This window comes from Rattus norvegicus, chromosome 6, assembly GCF_036323735.1.
Source record: "Rattus norvegicus strain BN/NHsdMcwi chromosome 6, GRCr8, whole genome shotgun sequence".
NCBI classification, from domain to species: Eukaryota; Metazoa; Chordata; class Mammalia; order Rodentia; family Muridae; genus Rattus; species Rattus norvegicus.
Window position 1 is genome coordinate 125,083,129 of NC_086024.1, and position 19,499 is coordinate 125,102,627.

Consider the following 19,499-nt stretch of genomic DNA (forward strand, 5'->3'; position numbering starts at 1 on the left):
GAGGACCCAGACATGATAAGTTCACACACCTATGGACACATGATATTTGAGAAATAAACATACAAGAGAAAAGACAGCATTCTCAACAAATGCTGTTTAAACTCGATGCCTGCATATAGAAGAATGCAAATAGAGCCATATTCACCATCCCGCATAAAACCTTACTCCAAATATATCAAGGACCTCAGCAACAGGCCAGACACTCTGAACTTGTTAGAAAAGAACATGGGAAATAGCCTTGAACCCACAGGCACAGGAAAGACTGTCTGAACAAAGTCTCTTAGTGCATACACTAGGAACAATTAATAAACTGAACCTCATAAAACTGAAAAGCTTCTGTAAGGCAAAGGACACCTACACACAAAGGGGCAGCCTACAGAATGGGAAAACATTCTTACCAACCTCACATCCAATAGAGGATTGATGTCATATATTTTTTTTTCAAAAATAACTGGAATTCAAGAAAACAAATAACCCAATTTAAAAAATGGAGTACAAATCTAAGCAGAGCTCTCAAAGGAGAAAACAAATAGCTGAAAAGCTCTTAAAAGAAACAGTCAACATCCCTAAGCACCAGAGAAGTGCAAATCAAAACTACTTTGAGATTTCCTCTTACTCGGTCAGAATGACCAAGATCAATAAAAACAAATGACAGCTCATGCTGGCAAGGATGTGAGGTATGGGGAAAACACTCATTCATTGCTGAGGGGTCCAAATCTGTACAACCACGATGGAAATCAGCAGTTCCACGGGAAGCAAGGAGCAGTTCTACCTCAGGATCCAGCTACACCACCTCTGGGCACAGCACCAAAGCACTCTACGTTCTACTACAGAGACTCTTGCCCATACATGTTCGTTGCTGCTCTACCTAATGGTATAGAAGCTTCTTAAAATATATACATGTACGAAAGAAATCTAAGTCAGAATCACCAAACGAGGGGGAGATGGAGCCCCCCACTGGACACCTCTCATCACCAGATGAAGCCTCTACTTCCAGAAATGGGTTACATCTAGTTGAGTTGTTGCCAAAGAGGTCCCACGGAAGCCTTTAAACAACCCAGGCTATTGCCAAGCTATTGGCTGCTCTCAACAAACTGATGGTAAAGCCATATTGCTGAAGACAAGACCTACATAATTCACTAAACACAGAGAAGTCAAGTTGGTGCCTACCTAGTACTATCAGCGGAGAAAGGTAAACACCAATCTGTAGGAAGTGGTTCTGATGCTAAGGTCCTGTTCCCCAATTGGTTCTTGATCTGTCAGTAAAGAAAGCCATGGGCCAATTGCTAAGCAGAAGGTACAGCCAGGACTTCCAGGTGCCTGGAGTAGAGAAGGAGACACAAGGAAAGAGAAGGGAGTTTGCCATGCCTTGGAGAGAAGAGAACAGGACAACCATGTGAGATCTCAAAATGGAGTGGTCACACGGGCCGCCTCTACACGTGGGTGGTCAGAATAGTTTAGCAACTGAAGTTTAGGGAGAGAAAGAGATAAGAAATTAGTAAGGGCACACTTTTCCAGGCTGAAGATAGTGGTGCCCAGGAATTGTGTCAAGATGGCAAGTTGAAAACATATAATTGTGTGTGCATGTGTGCGTGCATATGTGTGTGTGTGTGTGTGTGTGTGTGTTGTGTGTCTTATCTGAAAATTCAAGGGAAGCTTGGTGAGGATTGGTAGTAGCATGGTCATTTCCCAGAGCTAAAAGTGAGTAGAGCAAAAAACTACAGGCAACACCAACCCAGATACAAATTCTACATCTGTCATGTGACCCACCTGCAAGATTCATTAGTACAATAATGGCACAAAAGTTGTAGGTGTAACCAACCCACTGTCTAATTGAAGTAACTAAACCACTATCTGATTGTTAAAGCTCACTCCATGAGATGAAACCCATGTCCAACACTGCCTGCGTGGCCAAGAAACTGAGACTAGAAATGCCTTGAACCTAAGGGAAAACCAAATACTATAGTTCTGCTAAAGGAACATAGCATAAAACGACTCCTGGTGATGTTTTGCTATCCCTGTAGATCAGAGTCTTACTCAGTCATCATCAGAGAAGCTTCCTCCTGCAATAGATGGGAACAAATACAAAAGCCCATAACTAGACGATGTGCAGAGAATGAGAGACCTTGGAACATTTGGTTCTAAATGGGAGGTCTCCATCAAATCCCTCCCCTTGGGGTTCAGAGAACTCCACGGAATAGGAGGCCAAAAGACTGTAAGAGCCCATGGGAACAGAAGACACCAAGAAGCAAGACCTTCCCAACACGGTGGTAGGACTCATGAACAGAGACCTTGGCAGCATGCACAAGACCCACAACAGGTCTAAGCCAGATGGGGTCCCAGTGCTGAGACGGGAAGGAGACACAAGTCCCCGATTCCTAACCTAGAAGCTATCTCTACTTAATAACCATTCAAAAAGGAAAACTTAGTTTTCTCCAGCAGAATCTCACTGGGTATATAAACCACACTTAAGGGCAGGCCCCAGGCCCCACAGTAAATGGCCAACACAAAACAAACTTGAAGATATCTTTCAGGACTTTTTTTTTGTCTCAAAAAGCTTTGCCTTCACTATTTTTTTAACCTTACAGATCTTTTTACTATGATCCCCAATTTTATTTTTATGGGTTTTCTGTGTGTGTGAATGTGTGTCAGCCTCTGTATTTTTTCTTGTGATTTTTCTTTGGCTATTATTTTTTTCTGTTTATGTGTTTTGCCCTATTCTGTTTTGTTTTTATTTCTCCTTCTTCTTCTTCTTCTTCTTCTTCTTCTTCTTCTTCTTCTTCTTCTTCTTCTTCTTCTTCTTCTCCTCCTCCTCCTCCTCCTCCTCCTCCTCCTCCTTCTCCTTCTCCTCCTTCTCCTTCTCCTTCTCCTTCTCCTTCTCCTTCTTCTTCTTCTTCTCCTCCTCCTCCTCATCTTCCTCCTCCTCCTCCTCCTTCTCCTTCTCCTTCTCCTTCTCCTTCTCCTTCTCCTTCTTCACCACCACCATCACCACCACCACCATCAGCATTTATTTGCCTGTTTGCATTCTAATGGAAGAGACAAAGAAAGAGTAAAGATTCCGGTGAGTGGGGAGAGGACCTGTGGGAGGGGAAACTGTAACCAGAATATACTGTATAAAAAAAAGATTTTTAAGGAAAAAAAAGTCTTTTACTTCTGTCTGCTTCTAGTCAGTCACTGGGTAGTGGTGGAGTGGTGTTTCCTACAAATTAAAATGACAGAAGAGAAACTAACTAAAGGAAAAGCATGACGTTAGTATTCTATATGAAACTATGTAGCCTTTTTTAAGTGACATAGAGCCTTCATGGGGGAGAAGAGAAAACCTACAGGAAGCAGCTTAGCCTGAGAGTTTACTTAGCAGAGAGTGACACATTGTAGAGATCTGAGGAGACTGAGGGGCAGATGTTGGATGGCGACTGTGGAAAGGTAATGGGGGCAGGGGTGAGGGTAGGGGATGAGGTCATTTTAGTAATGTTTGTTAAGTCATTGCTGTCTCCAGTAATAACTGCCCCCCTACCTCTCCTTGGTAGAGGAAAGCAAACAGGTTTACAAAGGGATGCTTATGTCCTGCTTTCAGACAGAAAGGGGAAGGGAGGGAGATAGCCCCTCCTCTGTCTGTTGTCTCTCAGTTAACTTCAACTCAAAATAGTTCTCATGCCAAAGTGACATGCTTGGATGTGGCATGCTGTGATCCACTGCACCAGCTGTGCTGCCGGGTCCCTGCCCAGCAGTGGAATGCTTTGCTTAGTTTTATTTTGCAATAGGGTCTTACTATGTGGCCCACGCTGACCTTGAACTCATGATCCCCCTGCCCACGGTATAGGTATGCACCTCCATGCCTGGCTCCAAGAGTTATCTGTGTATATGTGCACACACACAGGCACACAAGCCCTGGGGTGGGGGTATGCTCCTATGAGAAAAGTGCAGAGGCCAGAGGATGTCAGGTGTCCTCCTCTGTCATAGTCCCTTGAGACAGTTTCTCGATGAACCTGTAGCTAGGTTCGCAGGCAGGAAGCCCCAAGGCAGTGGTCCTCCTGCCTTCCCCCTCAAACCACCCTATAGAGCTGGGTTACATGCACATGGGTGCTGAGATCCTAACTGGGGTCCTCATGTTCATGCAGCAAGCACTCTCATCTAGACCCAAGGGGTTCTTTTTTCTTTTTAAATGAGGGTGTTCATGCCTTTCCCCAGACCTTCTGAATCAGCATGGAGAAGCCAAGGAATCTTCATTTTCATATCTATCCCCCATCCCCACAAAGTCTGGTCCCTCTGCACATAAACCTTTGAGAACCGAGGTTTTGTGGGACGCGATGAGGTGACAAGCAGGACAACCTCACGGGAGATGCAGGATCTGCCTCACGCTTCATGTGACAGGTTCATGCAGACACCAAGATCAGCCCAGTAGCCAGTTTCATGCAGCCATCTTGGCTGGGAACATCACCACTGAGACCTTAACCCCACAGGTGTCCCCATTCCCCAACACCCAGGGGACCATGAGTGCCTCTCAAATTTCTTCACCAATGTGAGCTTGGGCAGCCCTTCCTGCTCTCCATGCACAATCAAGCCACTCACTGAGTCCCCACAGCCTCCTGGGAATGAGTTCTGTTCAAGGCTCAACAAACATCAAAGACCCGGGCTATGTGAGCTGCTCAGAAGGTTTGAAGCCAGTGCACAGAGACCCAGCTTCTGGAAGGGCAGCTCCATTGAAAGCCCCACTGTATAACTGAGAGCTGGAAGAAGGCTCCGGGGGGGGGAAAAAAGCCAGAAGTTGAGAGTCTCATTTGGACAGTCAGGGAAGAGGTTGCCTGGGGTCAGGAGGATGCTTACAGGAAGTGAAAGGCTTTTGGTAGCATGCCTTGGCAGGTCAATAAAAGAAGAAAAGGATGGTCCTGCTTCCAAGGATCTTGGATCTTGCATCCAGCATGGCAGCTCTTTTGAGCATCTGTCTCATGAGTAACCAAGAGGCCCAGGAGTGAGAGTAGATCCAGGATTAAGCAAAGTGACCCAAGGGTCTTCTCCTTTTATTTTTCTGTCTCGAGCAAAGAAGAAATGGCTGCAGGCCAAGTAAACCGTGGGGTCTTTTAAAGACTCCAGGGTGATAATTAGGGAGCCCCTCTCAAACCAAGTAGGTGAGTTATACCTTGGTGAAAGACACATAAGAAAATGTCATTGACCAGAGAGAGCTAGGTCCCTGGCAGCCTGCTGGGGACATCCCACACGTCCTTATGCCAAGGTGAAGTAGTCAGGACAAGAATCACCACAACCAGGCTCAAAAGCATACGCTTAAAAACAAAAGGACTGACTTCCACTGTGACGGGAAGAAAGGTAAAGGCTACCAGTGCTAGAAACCCTCCCAAAAGACGAGCCTCGGCATAAGAGAGGTAGAGAGGAGCATCCAGACAAGAACGCTACAGCCCGGACTGAAAAACACAAACACGGCCCATGGGAGGTAAGAAGAGGAGACAACCCAGTGTGGGCGATGAAATGCAGGATCGGTCCACGTGGCGAAACGGTACAAAGGAGCACGGAGTCCATACAACATGCGATCAAAGAACGGAAGCAGGTGGGACACAAGGAAGGGGTCAACCTTAACAAGTAAGCTGAAACTATTTACAGCAAGGTTGCCAAGAAGGAAGCCGGAGCGAGGGACTCAGTAACGAAGCTGGCTTTAGTCTAGAGGAGTCTCTGGCGTGGGATCAGAGCCCATGGGCTGCTTACGGGCTGAGGTATTTATAAAGCGAAAAAGAGAAAGGAAGAGGAGGAGATCCCCTTTTTAGCCTGAGGTTGGCTGTTGCTAGCGGTAGCTAGAAAAATAAAGTAAATACTGAGGTAAAGACCGACAACCTCTATGGCCGCCATTTCTGGGGTTGTCAGCAGGGTGGGAAGGGCAAGGATTTAGAGAAATGAGTCACTTTAATCCTGGGAACCAAAATGACTTTAGTCTCAACGACTCACGTGGTTTAGCCAAAATGGAGGGTCTTAACGAACGAGATGGCCATGGCTAACATTAAAAAATAAAATAAAATAAAATAAAATAAAATAAAAAAGGGCGTTCTAGCTCTGTGGACTGAGTGACCCTGGTCCACGCGTCATCAGCTGGAGGAGTCAGTGAGGATTGGTACGAGGCCCCACAGGTGCACACCGCCAGCCTTCTAAGTCCAGCTCTTCCTTTTGTTCTCGGTTTAGATGGCCTAAGACACTTTCGTCATTTGGGGGAAATTTAATCTTTATTTTATCCTTAAATATACCTTTTATTCCATTTCTTGAGTTCTCTTATTTCAGGTCTTTAATTATCCTTCAGTCAGACTCTCTGTACTCCTTCCCTCTAGCCTCTTTAATTGCATTGACTTAATAATCTTTCTACTGCGCCTAATTACCTAAGGCCCTTTCCTGGGCTGGTCACTCAATATTCTGGATGTCCAGCTCAGAAGAATCCTGTGTGTATTCTTGAACTTTAGTGCCCCCGTTACAATCCCACCAGAAGCTAACAATTATTAAGCGTTGGTTCTGATCCAGGCATGGCGCCAAGTCTTTAAATAACAATCTCATTTGATACTGACAAGAACAACCGATGACATCTACAGCCCGCAGATGGGAAAAATGAAGTCCCCGGAAAGCGAATCCAATTCTCAGGGTATTTTCTATGTAGAAAGACCAAATCACCAAGACGGGGGATGAATCTTGAACTTCATGCTAGGGGGGTAACAGGGTGAAAGGAGCCAATGCACGTCCTAGGGACACTAGACTCAACTATGGCGGGACCCAAGCATGACAGCAAGCAAATGTTTGTCACCACAGAAGACCTCCAGGAACACAGGTGTTAAATTTAATTTTACTCCAGTTCAACAGGAGAAGTAAAACGACAGGAGATAGAAGTTATTGGGTTTCTGTTGGTATGGAATCTAGCCAGGAAAGAACCAGGTATGACGTCCTGGGGGCAACATGTGGCCGAGAGTAAAGACTCCCATGCTGAGATGACCAGAGAACATAGGCTAAGTGAAAGATTAAGTGTTATAGGTGAGAACAGTGTGAGGATGCAAGCTATTAGGACAACATAAGTCATGGGGAAAGCGACAGAAGGAGACGTTAAGGACAGCTTGTTTATCTTTTAAGCCTGGGAGTCAGTCAACAAACGTTAACAAACCATCTAATAAAATGTGCGGGTATGTGTTCATGGGGGAGTACACGTGCTGTCCACCTTTTCTTCAAGACAAAGTCACTCATGGGCTTGGAATGTCACCAAATAGGCTAGGCCAACTAGCCAGTGAGCTCCAGACATCTCTGCCTGTCTCTACCTTGCATCTTCCCATGAGGGAATTACAAGATGATGCCACCACACCTGATTTTTTACATGGGAGCTTGGGGGTTGGAACTCAGGTCTTCATGCTTGAGAGGCAGATACTTTACCAACTGAGCCAGCTCCCTAATTAAAAAAAAAAAATTACGGAAGAAATCAGCAACTTCAATCTATATCATGTACCTATCGTCTAGCTCCTCTCCGTATCTTCTGTATATCATCTGCCTATCAACTATTGATGTCTGTCTGTCTGCCTGCTGGGGCTTTGTTGTTTTAGATGGGATCCTGCTAGGTATCCCTGGCTGGCCTCAAACTTGCAACAGTCCTCCTGCTCCCCACCCAGCCCTGCCCCCAGGAAGCCTAAGAATTTTTATTCTTTAGCTTTCCAAGTAATTTCTAAGAAATATTATCTCTTAAGAAAAGAAACATCTAATTGAGATTCACTGACTTCTATTTTCTGCCAGTTATTTCTCCTATTAAACTAAAGTAAAACTAAATTTAATTACTGCGTTAAAATGTCGTGTATAGATCAATCCTGTTTTGCAATAGCTTTTTGTCTCTCCAGCGATGCATCCATTCGTCTCTCCGTCTATTTATATAGCTATATTCAGATGCTTAAAAGGATATCCGAAATTATGTTCACTAAGCAGTAATGACGTTTTTAATGAGTTGAAAGATTTGGAGTAATTTTAACTTTTAGATTTTTCTGCCGTTTTAATTCTTTATGGAGAATGGAGAACTTTTTTTTTGTAAAATCTACTAGAGGGATTTTTAATAGAAGGAAAATAAACACTAAGATACTAATTTTTATTAATCCTGAACCGCAGATGCACTGGTGGGTCTTAAATTGTTCCTTTAAAGTTCTCTAATCAAATACTTAAGGATAAAAAATAGAATAAGGTTCTTAGTACTATAGTGTAGAAAATAAAAGAGATTTAACCTTAAAAATGGTCCAAATCATTAACTTCTCCAAGTTTCAGCCTCTGCCCTTTGATGGCTTATGTTCATTGTCAACTTAACAAAACCTAGAATCACCTATGCGACATGGAAGGGGGTTATCTAGAGTACATTCATAGAGGCAGGAAGGCCTGCTCACTATGGGCGGTGCCATTCCCTTGGCTGCGCTACTGGGCTATGTAAGTGGAGAGAGGGGAGCTGAGTAGCAGCAGGTATCATCCTCTGCTCCCTGACTGTGGGTGTGAAATGACCAGCTGCCCAAGCTCCTGATGCTGTGATTTCTCCACCACAACCTGTGGTGACCAACAACCTGGCCCTGTGAATGAGAATAAATCTATTCTCCCTTAAGTCGCTTTCTTTTTCTCCTTCACTCAATTACATTTTATTTTAGATTGCAGCACTGACAGCATGATAGAATCCCACAAATCTGTACCATAAAGCACACAATCTTTAAAATAGGCGGCTGTTCACAAGTGATTTGAGTATAATTATTACACTCGACAGTACGGTATAATATTATAAACGTTATTGCTGTTGGGCACCAGGCTCAGCGATGGGGTCTAGATTCTTCAGCTTTGGGATGTTTACTGACATCAACACACTTGTCTAGTCGGCCGGGGAGAGAAATCCTAAAGCAGTTTCTTTTTCTCCTGCCAGTTCCTTCTGAAAAGGGAGGCCTTCTACAAAATCCCAGGCCTTATTCTCGACCGTAAGAGGGAGCGAGTGAGCAGATTATCAGGCACACTGAGAGAGTTGCCGTCAGAGATGACACCCATCAACATGGACTCTTCCTCTGGAGTTCCAAACCAGATGTGTCTGACGTGGCCAGAGATGTTGTGGTAAAAATATAAAACATAAAAAAAGTATGGTTGTCTTTTACCACCCCCCTTAGGTTCGGCGCCTCAGTGCCCCAAGATGTCTGCTGGATATCTTTTTTTTTTTTTTTTTTTTTTTTTTTTTTTTTTTTACAAGTGTTTTTTTTGTTTTTTTTTTTAAATATTTTATTTATTTATTATATATTATGGTTACACTGTCGCTATCTTCAGACACACCAGAAGAGGGCATCAGACTCATTTCAGATGGTTGTGAGCCATCATGTGGTTGCTGGGATTTGAACTCAGGACCTTGGGAAGAGCAGTCGGTGCTCTTAACCACTGAGCCATCTCTCCAGCCCTCTGCTGGATATCTTAATTCTCAGTCAGCAAAGCCTTTCATCCGTTTGCTCCGTCCCATATCACACTGCTGAAGGCCTCTCCCTGAGCCTGGCAGCAATCTCTCTTCCTATCTAGTTCCCAAGGCAGGTTTCCGTGCCAGAAGCACACATCCCAATTCCGTGATGGCCCAGACTCTCCAACCGCCGCACACTTTCTTACACTTAAATCGCTACATGAAAGAACACACAACACAATAATCTTCGACCCAATTGATAAGATATAATTGCCCACCTAAACATACAAAGCCCAATACACATCCATCCCTTAAAAACATTTGTAACAAAAACATTTGTAACAACCTGTAAAGGTACAGCATGGAATCTTAATGTCACCTGCCATTTTGTCCTGCCACTGCTTCTCTCCCTGTCCCTCCTGTCTCTCCTCCTTTCTGTTTCAGTCTCTTCCTCTTCCTTCAAACTTCTCTCCCATCCATCCTTCCTTCTCATCATGACAGTCCTCCTTCTATCCTGTTCCAGCCCCTCACATGTATTTTACAAGTTCAATGGGGAGAAGGTTCTGGTGAAGTCACCTGAGTCCTGAGCATGTGACTAGGCAGCAGTCCTCGGGGGTGGTGGAATTAGCATCAAAATACAGATAACTCCAGGGCAAACCACAACACAGAGACAGCTTTTGCAGTAGACATTGCACTGGGCAGTTTTCCAGCATGGATAACAGCGGTGCCCTGCCGTCTCACAGTCGTGAGTAACTCTCCCTTGAGCCAGCTGTCATCTGTTAGGGCTTCATACACACCGACTTCCTTTCCTTGCAATTTCCCCGTAGCATGATTGACAACTAGATACAGAGCTGGGGAATGATTTTCCAGATAAAGACATTATGTCATCAGCAGTTACAGTGAGTTTTAAGAGCAGTTTGAGATTTAGTTCTGTGGTCCAAGCAAGTCAAGCTCTCCTTGGGGATTGATGGAGCTGATGGGGAGGTCATCAGGCAGTTTGTACTGGCTGAGTTTCCAACAACAGTGACCTTAACTGACTTCTTTTTTTTTTTTTTTGGTTCTTTTTTTTCGGAGCGGGGGACCGAACCCAGGGCCTTGCGCTTCCTAGGCAAGCGCTCTACCACTGAGCTAAATCCCCAGCCCCTTAACTGACTTCTTAACTGGCTTGTTTCTCCAAAGATGCACACTAGGCTTTGAGAATTTTCACAGTTGCTTTTAGTTGGTCTCTCCTCTCCATTTCTTCCCTTCTTGGCATGAAGCCCACAAGGGCAGCCACATCTAGCTCTTTGAAGACCACCTCTTGTTTGTTGCAATGACATCTTTCAGAAGGGAGGAGCACAGTTGTGCAGTCCCATCAGTACACCATCCAGAACACCCACTGTGGTGGTTTGAATAAGTTTGGCCCCCATAGATTCATGTATTTGAATGCTTCGCCATAGTGGGTGGCACTATTAGGAGGTGTGGCCTTATTGGAGAAGGTGTGGTCTTATTGGAGGAGGTGTGGCCTTATTGGAGGAAGTGTGTCACTGTAGAGGTAGGGCTTTGAGGTCTAATATATGCTCAAGTCTGGCCTGTGTAATCCAGTCTTCTCTTGGCTGCCTTCCAATCAGGATGAAGAACTCTCGGTTCCTTCAGCACTATGTCTGCCTGCACGCTGCCATGCTTCCTACCATGATGATGATAGACTAAACCTCTGAAGCAGTAAGCCAGCCCCAATTAAATGTTTGCCTTTATAAGAGTCATGGCGTCTCTTCACAGCAGTAAAACACTAAGGCACCCATCATCGGGGAAGTATCCAACAGCACAAGAATTATAGGCTGTTTTACTAAAGACAGATCCATTTTTAACACTGTACAAGAACAAAAAGAAAATTGATCCCCTGCTCCATTCACAAGGACTCTGTGGTTCAGATGTTGGGAATTCAAGGCCAATATCTACTCCTATAAAGCCTGTCTTCAAGAGTCAGGTCACCACTACAGCTCTCTTTAAGGTGCTTTTATCAGAGTACTTCATCATAGCAACAAGAAAAAAAAAGATCAGCCAGGAGTGGTGGAACAGGCCTTTGATCCCAGCACTCAAGAGGTAAATGAAGGTAGATCTCTGAGTTTGACGCCAGTCTGGTCTACAGAGTGAGTTCTAGGACAGCCAGGATTACAAAGAGAAACCCTGACTTGAAAAAAGAAAAGAGGGGTTGGGGATTTGGCTCAGTGGTAGAGCGCTTGCCTAGCAAGTACAAGGCCCTGGGTTCAGTCCCCAGCTCCGAAAAAAAAAAAAAAAAAAGAAAAGAAAGAGAAAAAGAAAGGAAAAAACAACCCAGGCACCCTAGTAAAAAATAATTGTGTTAGCCCTACAGATGAGTTGAAGACCTTAAATCATACAGTGGCTTGCCTGGCATGGTAGTACATGCCTTTAACCCTAGAACTTAGCAGGTAACAGCAGGATGTTTTCCAGCCCAGTCTACATGGCATGACCTGTCTCAAAAAGCCCAAAACATATATGTAAATATTAATATTGTCTTAATTAGGGTTCCATTGTTGTGAAGAGACACCATGACCAATGCAACTCTTACAAAAGCAAATATTTAATTGAGGCTGGCTTACAGTTTCAGAGGTTCAGTCCATTATCATCGTGGCGGGAAGCAGGACAGCACACAGGCAGACATGGTGCTGGAGAAGGAGGTGAGAGATCTACATCTTGATCCAAAGGCAGTCAAGAGACTGATTTCCACAGGCAGCCAGAAGGAAGGTCTCTTCCACACTGGGCAGGGCTGTAGCACTAGATCAAAAAGCCCCACCTCCACAGTGACACACTTCCTCCAACAAGACCACACCTACTCCAACAAGGCCACACCTCCTAATAGTGCCACTTCCCAAGCATCTTCAAACCACCACAAACATTAAAATATAGTCCATTGAAGAACTAAAATTCTTGGTTCATAGTAGGTACGCAGTGTCAGTAAAAGGGTAAATTTAACTGTGCTATTAAAGGCTTCAGGCTATGTTATAGCCATAATGCTGTTCCCTTTTAATTCTATATCACTCCTGCAGCTGTCTCTTCCCCAGCTAACACTGTGCCCCCCAAACCGGCCACCTTCACTGCCTCTTCTAGTAAGTGCTCCGAAAACAAGACACCTAACTGTGTTTTTAATTAGTTCTTTAACTCAAGTTCATGAGACTAAAAGAGGATGCAAGTGAAATGGAGATAGCTGCTTTTGCTGGTGTGAGCTTTTGTACAGTATTTTCCAGCATCATAGAGCCATTTCTGTGACCTGTCACTGAGCAGAGCAAGCAACTGTCTAGTCTTTTAGCAAACATTTCCTACGGACCTGCCACCTGCCAGGTGTGGCCCTTGGCAAGAGAAGCAAAAGGATGAATAAGACAGGGTCCAGGCTTTGAGAGTTGCATCCTTCAGACCTTCAGTGGAATCCATCAGAAAACCGTGGAAGCTTAGGTGACTCTTAAGAAGGGATTCCTAATTCCTAGCCCCCTGGGGATCTAGACCAATATTTCTCAACAAGCATTTCACAGAGATCACATATAAGATGTCCTGCATATCGGATGTTTGCATTATAATTCATAACAGTAGTAAAATTACATTATAAAGTAGCAAAAAGTAGTTTTATGGTTGGATTCATTGCAGCATGAGGAACTGTATTAAAAGGCCACAGCACTGGAAGGTTGAGAACCACTGCACTAGATGAATTCCAAGCTGATGTCTGTCTCCTGCAACTGCTTCAAATTCAAAAAGAAATGTTGATTCCCTCCCCCCCCCCTTTTTTTTAAAGGCAGGGACTTCTGTAACCCAGGCTGGCCTTCAATCCCTTATGTAGTTAATTAAGAATGGCTTTGAACTCCCTATCCTCTGTTCCTATCTCCTGAGCACTAGGATTTCGGTGTGCGACCACCTTACCTTGTTTAATGAGACAATAGGGTAGAAGCCAAGGACATGTACATGCTAAGCAAGGAGGCAATGCTCTGCCAACTGAACTACATGGCCAGTCCAGGGTCTATTGCTTTTGTGATCCTCTCTGACTCTGAGATTCTGAATAGTATAAAGGGTGATTTTTTTTTTTAACGAATGCCTAGATGTCTTCCTGGAGAGCATGACATGGGCACGCGACTGCATTTGTGTTTGTGCATGCGTGTATGTGCACATGTGTGCATGCACGTGTGTTTGCATACATGTGTGCACGTGTGTTTCTGTATATGTATGTGTATGTGCATGGGTGCATGCGTGTGTGCGTGTGTGCATGCATGTGTATATGTGTGCCTGTGCACACGCATGTGTGTGCACGCATGTTGACATGTGTGTGTCTGTATGAGTGTATGTGTGTATGCGCATGGGTGCATGCGTACATGCATGCATGTGTTCATGTGTTACATTATGCATTGTGTACCTGTGTGCATGCATGCGTGTGTGTGTGTGTGTGTGTGTGTGTGTGTTCTCTTTTCCTCCCTCCTTCCCCCTCACTTTTCACAGGTCTCCTGAGTTATTCTGGGAACAACCAGTTCTCACTTTCTTTGGAGAATCGTAACACTTCTGTTCACTTTCATTTCTAATTCAGCCCCTTCAGTGAAAAAGAGGGCCTAATGCCTTTTGTCTCCAATAAACATCTCTAATTAGCTTCATGGAGGAGAAGAAGTCTTTGAAATTACTTTTCATGAGAATGTCATTGTACATTGTAGTCAAAGATCCTTCTCAAATATGGAGCTATTGAGGGGGAAATATCAAGTTACTACTGCCTATTTTTCTTTGATCCCAAACACTTCCCATTTCATTTATTTAACTTGTTCCTCAGCTCAGTGAGGGGGAAGGGAGGGAGTTGCTCATACAGAGCCTGAAACTCCTGTCAGACAGACAGCTTCTTGTTGAAAGTTTCAAGTGTGCATTAATGCATTCCCCAAGTTGGAGTGTGGAGACAATTGTTCTTATCAGCTGAAATTGCCTCTCACCCAGAGACTCTCACAGATAGTTTGAGCAGAGCGCCTTCAATCAGATCCATTTTCAAAAGCCCCCCCACCCCCACCAGAACACTCTGTTAGCTTCTCCTAGATAATTCTAGGAACAGTAATGGGTGGGAGAGGGGAGGGCATCTCACCAGCAGGATTCTCCTTGCTCTGCTCAGTGACAGGCTCACAGGAGGGCAGCTGTTTGGCTGTTTCTTGTCTACTTGCTTAGTTGCATTCCAACTTCTGAGTAGTCTGCCCCCGACACGGTTTGCTTGAAGCAGGCAGGCAGCTTGTTCACTTTGGAGTGTTGACCTGATATCCCACCCCTATCCAGTTCTTCATTAACTGAAGCTCCACAGGCCCTCACTTCTCTCCTTCTCTTGGTTTCCTGATCATCTTGCATCCTTACCTCATAAGCTCATGTCCACCATATCCTGTAGGCCTGAACCGGTTTGACCATCAATGGTTTGGGTTGTCAGAACTACATGATCATGTCACCAAAATCTCAAGAAGTTAGCTAACTCTCTCTGTCTCTCTCTCTGTCTGTTTCTCTGTCTCTCTGTCTGTCTCTCTGTCTGTCTGTTTCTCTGTCTCTCTGTCTGTCTCTCTCTCTTTCTCTCTGTCTCTCTCTCTCTTTCTCTCTCTCGTTTTCCTCTTGTGACAAAATACTTGTCAAAAGCAACTTAAGGGGTTGGGGATTTAGCTCAGTGGTAGAGCGCTTGCCTAGGAAGCACAAGGCCCTGGGTTCGGTCCCCAGCTCCGAAAAAAAGAACCAAAAAAAAAAAAAAAGCAACTTAAGTTAGAGACACTCACAGGAAGGTCTGTGGGGGTGTCTGATGTCAGAGTTCTACCCGCTGAGCAATGGAATAAAATCAACCACCATCAACCACCGTAGTCACTCCCAGCAAAACCCAACAAACTGCAGAAGAAACGAGAAACAAACAGACAAACAAAAATAAAATGGAGGGCACGGAAAATGGCAGTCCCCTGCCCCTGAAACCAGTAGTTGCCCAGGTTCAGTCCACAAACCACACAAGCCCTGAACCCCAAACAGTCCCTTTGGGAAGGATAGATTTTTCTCCAAGTCCATAAGAACACCCACCAAGTGCATTTTAAATGTAAAATAAACATCTTACTTTGGAATAATTTTAAATTCACGGGAAAGCTGCAGAGATATTGGAACTTATCACAGAGTTCCCTTGACCTTGCCTTACTCCCTGTGCGCTTACAAATGGCAAGACTGAGCCATGAATGATCAACCATTGCTAGAAACTGAACCACAAGCTTTCTTCTGATTTCACCCATCTCCCTGCCCCAACCCTGCTGCTCCAGAATCCGGTCAGGCTACTCACGGCATTTCCTCTTCCTGTCTGCCCCGCTCTACAATGGGTTCTCGATCTTTCTTTGCTTTCCTGGGCCTTATGTGTTTGTAGACGGCTTTTCGGTTGCTATGTGAAACGTTCTTCAGAATGCTAGCTAGTTTTATGTCACCTTGACACAAGATAGAATCATTTGGAAAGAGGAAACCTCAATTGAAAAGAGGCCCTCCCCAGATTGCCCTTGGGGCTAGCCTGTGCTACATTTTCTTAATTAGTGATTGATGTGGGAGTGCCCAGACTATTGCTGGTGGTGCCAGCCCTGGGCAGGTAGTCCCAGGTCATATAAGAAAGCAGGCTGAGCAAGCTATGAGGAGCAAGTCAGCAAGCAGCACCCCTCCATGGCTTCAGTTCTGACCTTCATGTTCCTGCCTTAAGTTCCTGCCCTGACTTTCCTCACATGACCTGAGAGTTCTAAGCCGAAATGAGCCCTCTCCTCCCTAATTCCTTTTGGTGACACTGTTTCAGCACGGCAATAGGAACCCTGACTAAGACATCCTAGCGGGATTTGTCTGATGTTTTCTCACGATTAAGCTAGGGTGATGAGTTTGGCAGAGGCCCATAGAGGTGTCTCTTCAACACACTGTGCAGAGCTCCTATTAGCTTTTGACCCTTGGAAAAGACAGTGTTCCCTATGTTTGTCCACCGAGAAATTACCGTTTCTCACTTTCCATACTGGGTTCCTTGGAAACAAAGCCCTACCGCTAGCCCGCACACCACAGGGGAGGATGAAGCTCTGCTTCCTGCAAGGCACAGTATTTCTATGCATTATTTGAAGTTGTTCCGAGGTGAGAATATGTGCACGGGTATGGTTTACCTTGAAATATTTCACAGATGAGAGGGTGCCTCTCAGCACCCTCTGTTCCTACTCTCTGGTTTCTCTTCCTCTGTGGACTACAGCAGGAGTTGCACGCAGTACCCTATTTTGGTATTATAGCAAGCAAAACCAGTTCAAAGGAAGCACCATGATTTCTGAGGTCACTGCCTTGAGAGAGGCAGCCTGTAAGAAGCCGTGCTTCCCTGGTAGGAAGCTCTCCAGCAGTTCTGGGCTCCTTGAGCTGAGCCACTGTGGGCGGAACATCTTCCCTCCTACTAACTGGTTGCTTCTGTCCTTGGTCATGTTGAAGTCCCACCCCACACATAACGAGTGAGGAATTGTCTCTGCTACTTCCAAGGGACAGCATCTATGTATTCTCTGGAATTCTCTCTGGGAACATAAGGACAGGAGCTCGGGTCTTGGAATAGCCATTTATTCATCCCATAAACAAGACGCCCTAGGGGACAGAAGTCAGAAAAGGAGGGCTGTCGCCATTTTCCCTGACTTGTTCATTTTATAATTATTAGTTAGGTGCGTGTCTATGATCTAGGGAGAATAAAATAGACAATTTGTAAACTGAAGCAGGCATTCACTCTGCATGGCCTCGTCTATGTCCCTCTCAATCCACCCAGAAGTCTGAGGATCTTTCCGGGCTCTCCTCCCTTTTGCACATCCTTATCCAGTCAGGCACCAGGTCTGTGGTGCACACTGGTATGTAAATTAAAAAGGGCTGACACACCCCAAATAACGATTTGGCTTTTAACCAGCTCTCTGGAGATAGCCTCTAAGCCCTGGCAACGTCCCACCAGGTAAGAGCGTTCGTGCTTACCAGGAGCCCTGGACTGTCCAGACACTTTATGCTGTCAACACAACTAATAACAGAGGCCTTGGGACACGCAGCGTATGCCAGAGTCCCCAGGGTCTGATAGCTGAATAATTCACAAGTCCTATGGGTGACCAAGGCCCTGTAACCAACCTCTAATAAAAACCCTGAATGTCACGGTTCACCTGTCCTGCTTTGAACACATTGTCAGGCATCATTGATAAGAAAATCAAAGTGGGGCTCCTCTGGGACAGGACCCTGAAAGCGCACATCTGGCACTGTATGTACTGCTCCTTTATGCATCCTTGGCTTCTGCAGATTTTAATCTTTCCTTCCTGGATAATAAGCTACCACTGTGAGTCCATCAGCCCCTGTGAGTTCTATGAGCCCTTCCCACAAGGCACTGACCCTCAGGGTGGCCTTGGGGACAAAGCCCTTGTGTAGTAGACATCCACTTTCCTCATCAGTGAGTGGTCTGTCTTCTCCACTGAGTCCTGAGCTCTGAAGTCAAGGTGGGTCCTGTCCGGTCTTGCTTTCTGGGAGCACTCGGCCCGGGGGAAGGTACTCTGCAGGCATCTCAGAAAGGTGTATAGCTTGAAGTGAACTGATGTGGCGACACATTCAAACACCAACTGACCCGAGACGCTCACGCACAACTTGCAGGACAGACCTTAGTGGGGCTAGATCATGGGATGCGCCAACAGATGGCTCAGTTTGGTTTCTACCAGTGGCCCTCAGCTACTGACCTGGGCAGCCAATCCCCAAGTCCTCTGGTATCTCTGACTCCACCCTCTCATCCTCTTGTGCACAATACATTCGGGGATCCGTTTCTTCTTTAGAAATTCCTGTTTCCTCCAAGAGGAAGGAGCAGGATACTCGTGGTGTCCCCATCTTCCACGAAGGATGGTACAGTCAGCCACGCCATCTGAACAGATGAGGCCTGGTCCGTCCGTCACACTGGCTTAATCGTCGGACTGCTTCATGAGGATTCTGTTTTCTAAACAGAAAGCTGTCTGACACAAAGCATGCACCCATTCATTCTCTCTGTGCTCTTGGCTGTGGGTGCGATGTGACCAGCTGTCTCAAGCCCCCACTGTTTCGCCTTCCCCTCAGGGATGGGCAGTAACATGGAGCTGTGAACTGAAATAAACCCTTCCTCCCAGATGCTTCTCGTCAGAACGCCCTGTCACACGACAGAAATCCAACATCAGTTATGTTCACCCCTCCCTTCCCTTGTTGAGAAAGACGATGACACATTTGTCCTGTCATATTTCTGGGGAAAAGTAATGTTATCTCTAACTTGGCGTTAAACTCCACAGAACATTCGAATCACACTTCCACTTTTCTAGAAGATTCTGCTCAGCCTGGAGCCATTCAACCCTTCCCTTTTCAAATCTCCTACCCACTCAGCTATAGCTTCAGAGAGTGACTTGTCCTCAATTAGGGGATGCTTGTGGTCAGGGCTTAGAGGTCATTTGGGGTTTTTTCTTTCTTTCCCCATTATTAGAGATTGAACCTAGAGCAAGCACTCCCTCAGTGACCTACACCCAGGCTGGTTTGTAGTTTCGTTTGAAGACAAAATCTTGCTAAATTGTGTGGTTGCCCTGGAGCTGACTCTATAATCCAGTTATGCAATCTTCTCACCTCAGGCTCCCCCCTAGGAGGTTAGAGGCCTGAGCCACCAAGCTTGGCTGGCAAGGGTTTTTATACAGCATGTCCAAAGGCCAGGGCCTCAGTCAAATCCTGCTGAAGGAGGATCTCTGTGGGTAACCCCAGAACTCTGCATTTCTAGGAACTTCCAGAAGGCATTTTGGGAGGGAGCTTCCTTCAGCCTTCACCTATATGTAGGCGAAATTTCCGCCTGAGCCTGGTGTCTTCATTAGAGTTTTGCTGCTGTGAGCAGACACCATGACCAAGGCAACTCTTATAAGGACAACATTTAATTGGGACTGGCTTACAGGTTCAGAGGTTCAGTCCATTATCATCAAGGTGGGAACACAGCAGCATCCAGGCAGGCATGGTGCAGGAGGAGCTGAGAGTTCTACATCTTCACCTAAAGGAAGCCAGGAGCAGACTGAGCATCCCCAGGCAGCTAGGAGGCTCTCCAAGTCCACCC

General features: G+C 45.5%; 1 pseudogene; it reads right to left on the reverse strand.

Annotated features, from left to right (window-relative positions):
• Positions 1-8,573: 8,573 nt before the first annotated feature.
• Mdh1-ps1 (malate dehydrogenase 1, pseudogene 1) lies at positions 8,574-18,274 on the reverse strand (annotated as a pseudogene).
• Between the last annotated feature and the right edge of the window lie 1,225 nt (positions 18,275-19,499).